Here is a 13509-nt window from a genome sequence, read left to right as displayed (position 1 = left end):
ATTTTAGCCATGACCAAAATTTTGGTACGGTTAGTTTTGGTTACCATCCAAAAATACACTCAGAAACATGACCAAACTACTTGCCCCTGCAAGTAACATATAGCAAATGTAGGAGATATGCAGAATCATGAACTCGAGAAAGGAAACGATACGACTAACAAATAAGAAGGGGTGCCCAATAAGAAATAATTATTTAAGATGAGTTACCAAAGATAAGTTAGCTTTCGTGCTTCAATTTCTCTGGTCTTTGTCAGCACGAACTAGCATGTCCGCCAAAGTCTTCCTTGTGCAATTGGCATTCTGTTTTTGTTCTTCTCCAGATTCTGGTCTGTAGGAATTTGCCTCTGTCTTGCTCGAAAGTGTTCCTTCAGTTATATCCATAGATACAAGAACTTAAACACAAATGTATATGTTTCTTCATCACAACAAGAATTGGATCAGAAAATACTGCTTAGGCATTTAACATGATAGTTGCACGGACATATGTTAACATTAAATAGAGAAGAAAAACATTTTTACTCCACATGATATACAATCCCATGTCCATTGCAATCAACAAAATACACCAGATTCTCTAGTACTCCCTCCGTTCCTAAATATTTGTCTTTTTAAACATTTCAAATGGACTACATCATATGGATGTATGTCGACATATTTTAGAGTGTAGATTCACTCATTTTGCTCCGTATGTAGTCACTTGTTGAAATCTCTAGAAAGACAAATATTTAGGAACGGAGGGAGTAATACATAATTCCGCCTGCGGCATTTAGTTTCAGCATAGATCACCTCTAATAATGGCCAGTTTAGTTCTGAAAAGTATCGGCCTATATGCAATGATTAAGTCTACACAACATTTTCAGAAACTTCAATATAGATACAATTAGGGTCAATTAACAAATATATCAATGCTGTGCACAAGGTTCCGTGCACATGAAGCGAAAAATACTACAGTACTATGTTCAACTAAAACCTGTGCACCTTAACAATTAAAGTGCAGTCCGAATGATTCAAAGAAGCATATGCAGTATATACCTGCACACGGCATGTTGTATGATTCACGGCACCTTGGGAGCATTACAGGCACAAAGCCGTCGTGCGGAGACGTGATGCTGTCTGTAAAAGAACTCCTCCCAGTAATGCCCCCCATAGCCATGTCGAATTCATAAATAGAGCCACCAAATTGCAAGTACAATACGTTGGCATTGAATGGATCAATTGCAGAAATCCACGGCATTTCACACTCCATTGGTATGGATTTGTCAGGCTTGACTATGTTGAATCTCGTCTCATGTGTTAGCTTCCAGGAGGATCTGTCGTCGTCGAGCGAGAAGGAGTAGAACATAATCGGCTCCTTGGTGGTCATTTTGACATAGCGCAGCTTCCCCTCGCTGACACCCAAGAGCTGGAACAGTGCCGGACACTCCTCAATGGCAAAGTTGGGCAGCGGGCGTGGCAGCACGCCGAAGACATGCTCCGGCCGGTCGCTGAACGTGTCGACGGAGAAGACGCCGATGTAAGGGTCGACCCACCACAGCCGGTCGCCGAACGCCACCACCTCGTGATTTGGCATGGCGCCCCAAACCGGGGCCGTGGCCGGGACGCACAGCGGCGGCTCGTCCCACTCCCCTGTCTCGGACCGAAAGCGGCGCACGACCCTTTAGCCGTCCCATTCCCGGCGGCAGAGTTGGGCGACCACGAACCTGTCAGGCGGGCCGTCGGATCGGGTGAGCAGGCCGAAGGGCGTGGTCGTCCTCTCGGCATCCATGCTGGGGACAGGGACCGGGAGGTGGAACAGCTGCCCGCTGAGAGGGTTGCACACGAAGCGCCTCACGCCCGGTTCGAAGGCGGCCACTCCCGGGCCGTAGTAGTCGCGGGTGCCCTCGGGGCTGCGGAGGGTGCCGGCGAAGTCGAGGAGGAGGAGGCCGTCGCAGCTCGCGGCCTGGATGCTTACGGCGGCCAAGTCCATGTCGTCGGCCAGGTGGGCGGGGACGGAGAGCTGGGAGACGCAGGGGGGCTTGTGGAGGTCCAAGGACGGGGGCGCGCCCCGCGCGCCCAGCGGCGCCATCCTGTAGGTGAGGGCCCAGGGAGGGCGCGAGGCCGCCGTGCAGAGGGAGCGTCGGAGGGGCGCTGCGATGGCGCCGGCGAGGCGTCGGAGCATCTTGCTTTTGGTGGTGGAGAGGAGGGAGGGTTTTGCGCAGCTTTGTCCTTCTAGCCGTGACGTGAGCGATCTGTGGTGTGGGGAAGGGAAAGAAGGGGGTTTGGTGCACCTAGACTCGGTCCAGGCGGCTCTGGCAGAAGAAGGGGTACCGTCTAGCCCATGGTTCTGGTCTCGCACGGAAGACGACAGGAGAGAGGTGAGTTCGAATTTCAACCCATGCTTTTTTTAGTTTTGCTAGAACTCATCTAAATGAGATATAGTTTGGTCTCATTCATTTTTTATAGTCATTGAATGTGATGCTATAAGATGCGTGTATGCTGGCGTGGGTTGTATCTGTTCTTATTTTTAAAGGGAATGAGACCAAATTATATCTCATTTAAATGAGTTCTACATACTCCCTGCTTTTTTCTCAACAAAACTACTCTGTTTCACCGAAATCAGTAATTGAGGAGTATTCCTCATAAAAATCACTTACATCTTTCTAGGTTGTGTGCACCAGTTGTCGCAACCCGAAAGTTTTTCTTTTTTTCTAGATCCGTTTATTCCTCATAAATGAACTTTTTTCAGAAAAAACCAGATGAAAAAACCTAACCGGGAGCAAGGTTTTTTTCCTTTCTGAAAGAGGCACGACCGTGCCTTTCACGAAAGAAAACCGTGCCTCTCGCGGAAGAAAATAAAAACAGAAAACATGTTTTCTTTTTCAGTTTCGGAGGCACGGTCGTGCCTCTCGCGAAAGGAAAACCGTGCTCTCGTGGAAACAAAACCGTGCCTCTGACGAAAAAAAATAGAAAATGCCTTTTTTATCATTTCCGAGAGGCATGGTTGTGCCTCTCTCAAAAGCAAAACCGTGGCTCTCGCGGAAGTAAAATCATGCCTCTCGCGGAAGAAAAAAACGCATTTTTTTCGCGGCCCAAAAGCTAAGGAAGACCGATGGAAAAACAAAATGTCGAAAAAACCCAGAAAAATATATTAAAAAGTCGAAAACACGTGCGGAAAAATAAAAAAAATCCGAAGGAAGCGCCCAGAGGCAATAGAGATTATGCAATGTGAGTTGTTCATACAGGAGTATCTAAGTTTTTCATTTTCTGTTCTCAGCTCCCAGTCCACCGCCTCGAGCCACTGTGTCCGACGAGGCCTCCCAGATCGTCAAGGAAGAGGACGAGGATCTCCCATGGAGTTATCGGAGCTCATCCAGCTCTCCGTATGGGAGGTCCTGGCGGCCGCATGCGATATCCCCGCGAGCCGGGGGAGTGGGAGGTGGAGGAGTAGGAGGAGGAGCCGGCCATGTCATTTGAGGCATTGGTGGGGCAATCGTAGTCATCGACGACCATGGCACCCTGCACGCCGAAGTTGGTGTCGGCCCTGACCAGTTAGGTGGGCGCGGAGCCGTGGTCACAGCAGCAGCAACCTCGTGGTGCAGACGCAACCGCAGCCGCAGCAGGTGCCGCCCGCTACACCATCGCATGTGCCGGCGGCACTTTTCCTGTGGCAGCCTCCGCCCTTCGTTGACCTCACCGCGGACGACAGCGACCACGGGGAGTGTTCTATTTAGTCTAAGTTATTTATGTCCTTTTTTAGTTTAAGTTAATGTATGGCCTGGACTTGATACTAGAGGAAGGACATTTCTTCATGTTGTAGCTGAGCTCCTCGGTCGCTCCCGCGAGCGGCCAGGAGCGAACCCTAGCCGCCGCCACTAGCCACACCCCGCCGCCCCCTCTCCCCTCGCCGCCGCCGGCAGGAGTCGCCGGGCGAAGCCCGCGCGGCTCGGCGGCGGCGGGGTTCCTTTTCCTCCTCCCGCTCGAGATGGTGCGGCGCGGGCCGGCTGCTCCAGCGGGAGCTCGGGCGCGCTGGCGCTCGGGGCGGCGCGGCAAGGCAGCGCGGGGTGGCGGCGCGCGGTGCACGGGCGGGCGCGGCCAGGTGGTGCTGGCGCGGCGAGGGGCTTGGCGGCGCGTGCGTCGGGTGCGGCCTTGATGCACCTCGACGGGATCTGGCGCGGACGGCTTGGCTATTGGCGGCGCTCCGGCGGCTCCTGGTGCGTGGATCCGGCGAGTAGGGATGCGGACGGCGGCTCCTGGCTGCTTGACGAGGCTCCTCCCGACGGTGATGCGGCTGCAGTGGGGTGCTCCGGCTTCGGCCCAGCAGCCCTGCTCGGCGGGTTGGGGCGGGGTGGCGGCCCCCCCTCCCGGCTTGGTGCTGAGGAGCTGGCCAGTTTGCCAGCCCGGCATGGTGGTGGCTGCCGGGGCGGCGGCCCCGGATTTGGTGGAAGCGGCTTCGGCTGGGGGGTGGTGCGCGCATCTGGGCGTGGTGGGTCTCGGGATCCCACGACCAGTTCGAGGTCGGCCTCGGCAGGATGGGGTTCGTTGGCTGCGATGGTGCGGGTAGGTGGTGGTTGAGCATCTCCGGGAGAAATCCTATGTCCGGCCTCTGCCGGATCTGGCGACGGCGACGCCCGTGGGCGTCGTGCTCTTTCTTGAAAGCGTTGCTGATGTGTGGTGCTCCTTCCCCCTCCCCGCGGCCTTGGCTTTGGAGGGAAACCTCGGATCTTCGAGATCGGGCGATGAAGGCGCGTTCACGTCTTCTTCCTCCTTGGGGGCATCGTCTCAGAGCCGGCCACAACCTGGAGACCAGTGGATGGCGGCATCTTCGCCGCGTGGGTTGCGGCATCTTCACCGCGTGGTTTGCGGCATCTTCGCCGCGTAGTTTGCTGAGGCGGCCATCTCGGGGGCGCTGCTTTCTGTTTGGCAACGATGATGGCGTCGAGAGGAGTTTTGGTCGCAGCTCGGGCTTCGGTAGTCGGATCTCCCCGGCGTGTCCGAGGTGCTCTTCCGTTGGTTGCTTGGTTGCTTTGAAGTCGGAGCTGTGGTGGAGGTGTCCATGCGGTGACGATGACAGGCGCTCGGTGGTCGGCTACGGCGGGCATGGTCGGCGCAAGTCCTGCATATTCCCTTGTGATGATCGTCGTCAGAGTCGGAGCTGTCAGTTGTTCGTGCGTGTGGCCTTCTGTTGGCATGTGCCGTCATGATTTCGGTGCAGCTATCCTCTTTGTAGCTCTGTGATCCCATGTCGGTGGCCAGGTTGGCCGGTGGTACCCATGTTATATGGGTTGGATTGTATCGGTTTTAGCCCGGTTTTCCGTCAATTAACCAGGCAATTCTCGCTCCTTCTTAATCAATGAAAATAGCAAATCTTTTGCCTCGTTTCAAAAAAAATATTTAATTTCGATGTGCTGAAATGCGTCCGTTGCATTGGGCACATCTATGGGTTGGCGAACAAGAATGGATGCAAAGGGGCAAAAATCATGTCCGTTTGGGTACGAGCGTTGGAGTTGGCCTAACAACGTGCATAGTACTCCCTCTATTAGTTTACACAGTATCAGTGAAGTCTTCCACGATATTCTAGCTGCCCAAAAAATCCTTGACCGCCACACGCCTCAATTCCCAACGACGACCAGCGCAGCTGATAGAACAGTGTCAGAACCCCATCAGGTCCATGAAGAATCCGTGCCTAAGAGCAACTCTAGCAGACTCCGCATCCCGCCCCGACACGTAAAATAACCGTAAAAATGCGAGTCGGGGCCGAAAAAGCATCCCGATCAGAACCCGCATCCCGTCCTGGCCCGTAAAAAAATTTGCGGGGCGCGGCAAATTCTCCGCCCCAACCCGGGAAAACGCCCCCCCCCCCGGCCGCGGTGCCCTGCATATAAGAGGAAGCGGTTGGTGGGAGGACATTTCATCCCGCGCTTTCTCCCACCAACCACCCCTCCTCCCCCTCGCGCCGCCGCCCAAGATTCCGGTGAGAGCAGCCGGCAGGAGCACGCCGGAAGGCCTCCACGCGCACGAGGCCTCCCTTCCCTTCCTGCGTCGGCAGACCGCCGGATTTGCAGATCTGCGGCGCTTCATCGCCAGCCGCCGGATTTGGCTTTTTTTCGGCCGCCGGTTGCTGCCCCAGGCGATGGAGTGGTCGGGGAGCCTCTCCCGCAGCCCAGGCAAGGAAGCATCGCCGCATGCAGGCGCGGGTTCGTCCGCCCGCCGCCGCCGAAGGTTTGCGGGCATGGACTCGTCCGGCCGTCCACCGGGGCTCGGTGCTCGCGCAGCGTCTTTGTGGCCTGCCGATGCCGCTCATACAGTGCGACGACTGCCTGCGCCAAGTGCTGCGGCTCACTTCGGGCACGCCGAAGCACCCCAGATGGGTGTTCTACAAATGCGAAAAGGACGGGGTAAGTGCACTTGCGGTAGCTCGTTCCATAGCTCATTCTTAAGTTCAAGTACCGTAGCTCACTTCGAGATTGCTCAATCTTTTGTGTAGGACGATGGATGCTCATTTTGGTTTTGGGAAGGCCAATACATTGATTTGTTGATAGAAAGAAATTTAATAGATGTTAGTGCACTCCTTAATACAATCGAAGGAAATGATGCGGCTGCATGTGCAACTAAAGGGGAAGCAACGTCGACTTCTTCGAAATCAAAGATGAAGAATGAAGAAAGCATTAAGAATGAACAAAACAAGATCAAGAATCCACAGATCAACAATGAGTGCATGGAGAAGATATTGCTTCAACTAGTGGGAAGTAGTTATGGAAGATGGAAATCTTCTGAAATGCATTCTTGTGGTTCTTGTTTTTTTTGGTTTTGCTATTATAGCCAAGATTTGGTGATATATTTTGTACCTAAAGTTGTTGCAAAAGCAAATAAAAGCATTATGATAGATCAATCTAAGTTTTACGGGCCGGGACGAGCTGCGCCAGCTCAGAACCCGCATAAGCTGACCAGTGAAAAAGTATATTCCGTGAATATGCTTTTGTATGGGTCTATTATGCGGGGTCTGCATTTGTGCCAGCATGCGCCGGCCCTCAAAAATTATTTTACGCGAACTGCAAATGAGTTATGCGGGTCGACGGAATGTGGAGTCTGCTAGAGTTGCTCTAAATAGCGTAATTCCCAAGAACAACAACGTTTCAAGGAATAACTAAACAGTGGATAGGACTTCTGGATCACGTGTACCATTAACCAGAATACAGAAGTTACTGGCAGACGGAGGTCGTGAAGCCTATGTGTGTGGCTGCGTTGTTTTTTATATAGAAAAAAAGAAGACAGTGAGTAAGCGAGCTCCTAGTCGGTAATGTGCAAATCAATTTAACTTAAATAAATAACGAAAGATATGAAAAATCAGTTCACCCATGGTTAAAAACACTTGGCCGCAAAGAGAGCCTTGGCTCAGTGGTTGGGCATGCGATTGTGCAGCTTAACGACCCGAGTTCAATTCTTAGAATTGACAGGTGATGCACATGGGGTTTTCCCCCATTTATTTAGGATCAAATTTGGTGTGTGGTGGAACCACTCATCAAAAAATATTTTGATACTCATTTAAAAAAAATCTGAGTGCCATGTTTATCTTGGTACTCATACTAAAATGGCCGTATGCATCCCTAGTTGGTGCAGAGGCCAGGAAAGTGAAATTCTCCCCCATTTTTAGCTGTCAACTCAGACATTTTCCGATTCGCTATCTAGGTATCCCTATTCATTATCGGCGATTGACAATCGCTGAATGGAAGCATGTTGAAGAGAGACTGGAGAAACGGTTGGCTAGCTGGAAGGCCAAACTCTTGTCTTATGGGGCCGATTAGTTTTAATCAACTCGGTCCTTACCAATATGGTTCTTTACATGCTATCATTCTTTCATCCGCCAAAAGGAGTGCTCCAACGTCTTGATTACTTTAGATGAAGATTTTTTTGGCAGAGTGATAATGAAACCAAAAAATATCGTTTGGCTAGGTGAAATATATTATGCCGCCCTAAAAGTCAAGGGGGCCTTGGAATCCAGGATCTCGAGATCAAAAACATTGCATTGCTCTGCAAATGGGTATACAAATTACTCACTGAGAATGATGTTTGGCAGGAAATCATTCGTAATAAATATGTGTTGGGGAACGTTGCAGAAAATTAAAAAATTTCCTACGGTTTCACCAAGATCCATCTATGAGTTCATCTAAGCAATGAGTCATGAGAGAGAGATTGCATCTACATACCACTTGTAGATCGCGTACGGAAGCGTTCGAGGGAACGGTGATGATGGAGTCGTACTCGCGGTGATTCAGATCACCGATGACCAAGTGCTGAACGGACAGCACCTCCGCGTTCAACACACGTACGGTACGGACGACGTCTCCTCCTTCTTGATCCAGCAAGGAGGAAGGAGAGGTTGAGGAAGACAGCTCCAACGGCAGCACGACGGCGTGGTGTTGGTGGAGAAGCAGCACTCCGGCAGGGCTTCGCCAAGCTCGTGATGGAGGAGGAGAGGTATTGGGGAGGGGAGGGGCTGCGCCTTGGGTTGTCTGTTGCAGCCCTCCCCTCACCCCTCTATTTATAGGGGAAGGGGCAAGGGGGGCCGGCCCCTCTAGATGGGATCTAGAGGGGGGCGGCGGCCAGGGAGGGGGGACTTGCCCCCCAAGCAAAGGGGGCGCCCCCTCTAGGGTTCCCCCCCAAACCCTAAGCGCATGGGCCCAAGGTGGGGGGCGCGCCCAGCCCTCCAGGGGCTGGTTCCCTGCCCCTTGTGGCCCATGTGGCCCTCCGAGAGGGGTGGCCCCTCCCGGTGGACCCCCGAAACACTTCCGGTGGCCTCGGTACAATACCGATATGCCTCCGAAACTTTCCGGTGTCCGCATGACAACTTCCCATATATAAATCTTTACCTCCGGACCCTTCCGGAACTTCTCATGGCGTCCGGGATCTCATCCGGGACTCCGAACAACATTCGGTAATCACATACAAGTCTTCCTAATAACCTTAGCATCACCGAACCTTAAGTGTGTAGACCCTACGGGTTCGGGAGACACGCAGACATGACCGAGACGGCTCTCAGGTCAATAACCAACAGCGGGATCTGGATACCCATGTTGGCTCCCACATGCTCCTCGATGATGTCATCGGATGAACCACGATGTCGAGGATTCAAGCAACCCCGTATACTATTCCCTTTGTCAATCGGTACGTTACAAGCCCGAGACTCGATCATCGGTATCCCAATACCTCGTTCAGTCTCGTTACCGGCAAGTCACTTTACTCGTACCGTAATGCATGATCCCGTGACCAAACACTTGGTCACTTTGAGCTCAGTATGATGATGCATTACCGAGTGGGCCCAGAGATACCTCTCCGTCATACGGAGTGACAAATCCCAGTCTCGATCTGTGTCAACCCAACAGACACTTTCGGAGATACCTGTAGTGCACCTTTATAGTCACCCAGTTACGTTGTGACATTTGGCACACCCAAAGCACTCCTACGGTATCCGGGAGTTACACGATCTCATGGTCTAAGGAAGAGATACTTGACATTGGAAAAGCTCTAGCAAAACGGACTACACGATCTTGTGCTATGCTTAGGATTGGGTCTTGTCCATCACATTATTCTCCTAATGACGTGATCCCGTTGTCAATGACATCTAATGTCCACAGTCAGGAAACCATGACTATCTGTTGACCAACGAGCTAGTCAACTAGAGGCTTACTAGGGACGTATTGTGGTCTATGTATTCACACGTGTATTACGATTTCCGGATAATACAATTATAGCATGAATAAAAGACAATTATCATGAACAAGGAAATATAATAATAATGCTTTTATTATTGCCTCTAGGGCATATTTCCAACAGTCTCCCACTTGCACTAGAGTCAATAATCTAGTTACACTGTGATGAATCGAACACCCATAGAGTTCTGGTGTTGATCATGTTTTGCTCGCGAGAGATGTTTAGTCAACGGATCTGTTACATTCAGATCCGTATGTACTTTGCAAATATCTATGTCTCCATCTTGAACATTTTCACGGATGGAGTTGAAATGACGCTTGATGTGCCTGGTCTTCTTGTGAAACCTGGGCTCCTTGGCAAGGGCAATAGCTCCAGTGTTGTCACAGAAGAGTTTGATCGGCCCCGACGCATTGGGTATGACTCCTAGGTCGGTGATGAACTCCTTCACCCAAATAGCTTCATGCGCTGCCTCCGAGGCTGCCATGTACTCCGCTTCACATGTAGATCCCGTCACGACGCTCTGCTTGCAGCTGCACCAGCTTACTGCTCCACCATTCAACATATACACGTATCCAGTTTGTGACTTAGAGTCATCCAGATCTATGTCGAAGCTAGCGTCGACGTAACCCTTTACGGCGAGCTCTTCGTCACCTTCATAAACGAGAAACATGTCCTTTGTCCTTTTTAGGTACTTCAGGATATTCTTGACCGCTGTCCAGTGTTCCTTGCCGGGATTACTTTGGTACCTTCCTACCAAACTTACGGCAAGGTTTACATCAGGTCTGGTACACAGCATGGCATACATAATAGATCCTATGGTTGAAGCATAGGGAATGACACTCATCTCTTCTTTATCTTTTGCCGTGGTCAGGCATTAAGCCGAGCTCAATCTCACACCTTGCAATACAGGCAAGAACCCCTTCTTGGACTGATCCATTTTGAACTTCTTCAAAATCTTATCAAGGTATGTGCTTTGTGAAAGACCTATGAGGCGTCTCGATCTATCTCTATAGATCTTGATGCCTAATATATAAGCAGCTTCTCCAAGGTCCTTCATTGAAAAACACTTATTCAAGTAGGCCTTAATGCTGTCCAAAAGTTCTATATCATTTCCCATCAAGAGTATGTCATCTACATATAATATGAGAAATGCTACAGAGCTCCCACTCACTTTCTTGTAAACGCAGGCTTCTCCGTAAGTCTGCATAAACCCAAACGCTTTGATCATTTCATCAAAGCGAATGTTCCAACTCCGAGATGCTTGCACCAGCCCATAAATGGATCGCTGGAGCTTGCATACTTTGTTAGCGTTCTTAGGATCGACAAAACCTTCCGGCTGCATCATATACAGTTCTTCCTTACGATGTCCGTTAAGGAATGCCGTTTTGACGTCCATCTGCCATATCTCATAATCATAGTATGCGGCAATTGCTAACATGATTCGGACGGACTTAAGCTTCGCTACGGGAGAGAATGTCTCGTCGTAGTCAATCCCTTGAACTTGTCGATAACCCTTAGCGACAAGTCGAGCTTTATAGACGGTAATATTACCATCCGCGTCCGTCTTCTTCTTAAAGATCCATTTGTTTTCTATCGCTCGCCGTTCATCGAGCAAGTCTGTCAAAGTCCATACTTTGTTTTCATACATGGATTCTATCTCGGATTTCATGGCTTCAAGCCATTTGTTGGAATCTGGGCCCGCCATCGCTTCTTCATAGTTCGAAGGTTCACCGTTGTCTAACAACATGATTTCCAAGACAGGGTTGTCGTACCACTCTGGTGCAGAACGTGTCCTTGTGGACCTACGAAGTTCAGTAGCAACTTGATCCGAAGTACCTTGATCATCATCATTATTTTCCTCTTCGGTTGGTGTAGGCATCACAGGAACATCTTCCTGAGCTGCACTACTATCCTGTTCAAGAGGTAGTACTTCATCGAGTTCTACTTTCCTCCCACTTACTTCTTTCGAGAGAAACTCCTTTTCCAGAAAGGATCCGTTCTTGGCAACAAAGATCTTGCCCTCAGATCTTAAGTAGAAGGTATACCCAATGGTTTCTTTAGGGTATCCTATGAAGACGTATTTTTCCGACTTGGGTTCGAGCTTTTCAGGTTGAAGTTTCTTGACATAAGCATCGCATCCCCAAACTTTTAGAAACGACAGCTTAGGTTTCTTCCCAAACCATAATTCATACGGTGTCGTCTCAACGGATTTAGACGGTGCCCTATTTAAAGTGAATGTAGCTGTCTCTAGAGCGTATCCCCAAAATGATAGCGGTAAATCGGTAAGAGACATCATAGATCGCACCATATCCAATAGAGTGCGATTACGACGTTCGGACACACCGTTACGCTGAGGTGTTCCAGGAGGCGTGAGTTGTGAAATGATTCCACATTTTCTTAAGTGTGTACCAAATTCGTGACTTAAATATTCTCCTCCACGATCCGATCGTAAGAATTTTATCTTTCGGTCACGTTGATTCTCTACTTCATTCTGAAATTCCTTGAACTTTTCAAAGGTCTCAGACTTTTGTTTCATTAAGTAGACATACCCATATCTACTCAAGTCATCAGTGAGAGTGAGAACATAACGATATCCTCCGCGAGCCTCAACGCTCATTGGACCGCACACATCGGTATGTATGATTTCCAACAAGTTGGTTGCTCGCTCCATTGTTCCGGAGAACGGGGTCTTGGTCATTTTGCCCATGAGGCATGGTTCGCATGTGTCAAATGATTCATAATCGAGAGACTCTAAAAGTCCATCAGCATGGAGCTTTTTCATGCGCTTGACACCAATGTGACCAAGGCGGCAGTGCCACAAGTATGTGGGACTATCGTTATCAACTTTACATCTTTTGGTATTCACACTATGAATATGTGTAATATTACGTTCGAGATTCATTAAGAATAAACCATTGACCACCGGGGCATGACCATAAAACATATCTCTCATATAAATAGAACAACCATTATTCTCGGATTTAAATGAGTAGCCATCTCGTATCAAACGAGATCCAGATACAATGTTCATGCTCAAACTTGGCACTAAATAACAATTATTGAGGTTCATAACTAATCCCGTAGGTAAATGTAGAGGTAGCGTGCCGACGGCGATCACATCGACCTTGGAACCATTCCCAACGCGCATCGTCACCTCGTCCTTCGCCAGTCTCCGCTTATTCCGCAGCTCCTGTTGTGAGTTACAAATGTGAGCAACGGCACCGGTATCAAATACCCAAGAGTTACTATGAGTACTGGTAAGGTACACATCAATTACATGTATATCAAATATACCTTTAGTGTTGCCGGCCTTCTTGTCCGCTAAGTATTTGGGGCAGTTCCGCTTCCAGTGACCCTTCCCCTTGCAATAAAAGCACTCAGTTTCAGGCTTGGGTCCATTCTTTGACTTCTTCCCGGCAACTGGCTTACCGGGCGCGGCAACATCTTTGCCGTCCTTCTTGAATTTCTTCTTACCCTTGCCCTTCTTGAACTTAGTGGTCTTATTGACCATCAACACTTGATGTTCTTTCTTGATTTCAACCTCTGCTGACTTCAGCATTGAAAATACTTCAGGAATGGTCTTCACCATCCCCTGCATATTGTAGTTCATCACAAAGCTCTTGTAGCTTGGTGGGAGCGACTGAAGGATTCTGTCAATGACCGCCTCGTCCGGGAGGTTAATGTCCAGCTGGGACAGGCGGTTGTGCAACCCAGACATTTTGAGTATGTGCTCACTGACAGAACTATTTTCCTCCATCTTACAACTATAGAACTTGTCGGAGACATCATATCTCTCGACCCGGGCATGAGCTTGGAAAACTA

General features: G+C 49.9%; 1 pseudogene; it reads right to left on the bottom strand.

Moving 5' to 3' along the window:
- Positions 1-231: 231 nt before the first annotated feature.
- LOC119350574 lies at positions 232-6210 on the bottom strand (annotated as a pseudogene).
- Positions 6211-13509: the final 7299 nt, after the last annotated feature.

Source organism: Triticum dicoccoides, chromosome 1B (assembly GCF_002162155.2).
Source record: "Triticum dicoccoides isolate Atlit2015 ecotype Zavitan chromosome 1B, WEW_v2.0, whole genome shotgun sequence".
In the NCBI taxonomy this organism is placed as follows: domain Eukaryota; kingdom Viridiplantae; phylum Streptophyta; class Magnoliopsida; order Poales; family Poaceae; genus Triticum; species Triticum dicoccoides.
This window is presented reverse-complemented; position numbering and strand designations above follow the sequence as displayed.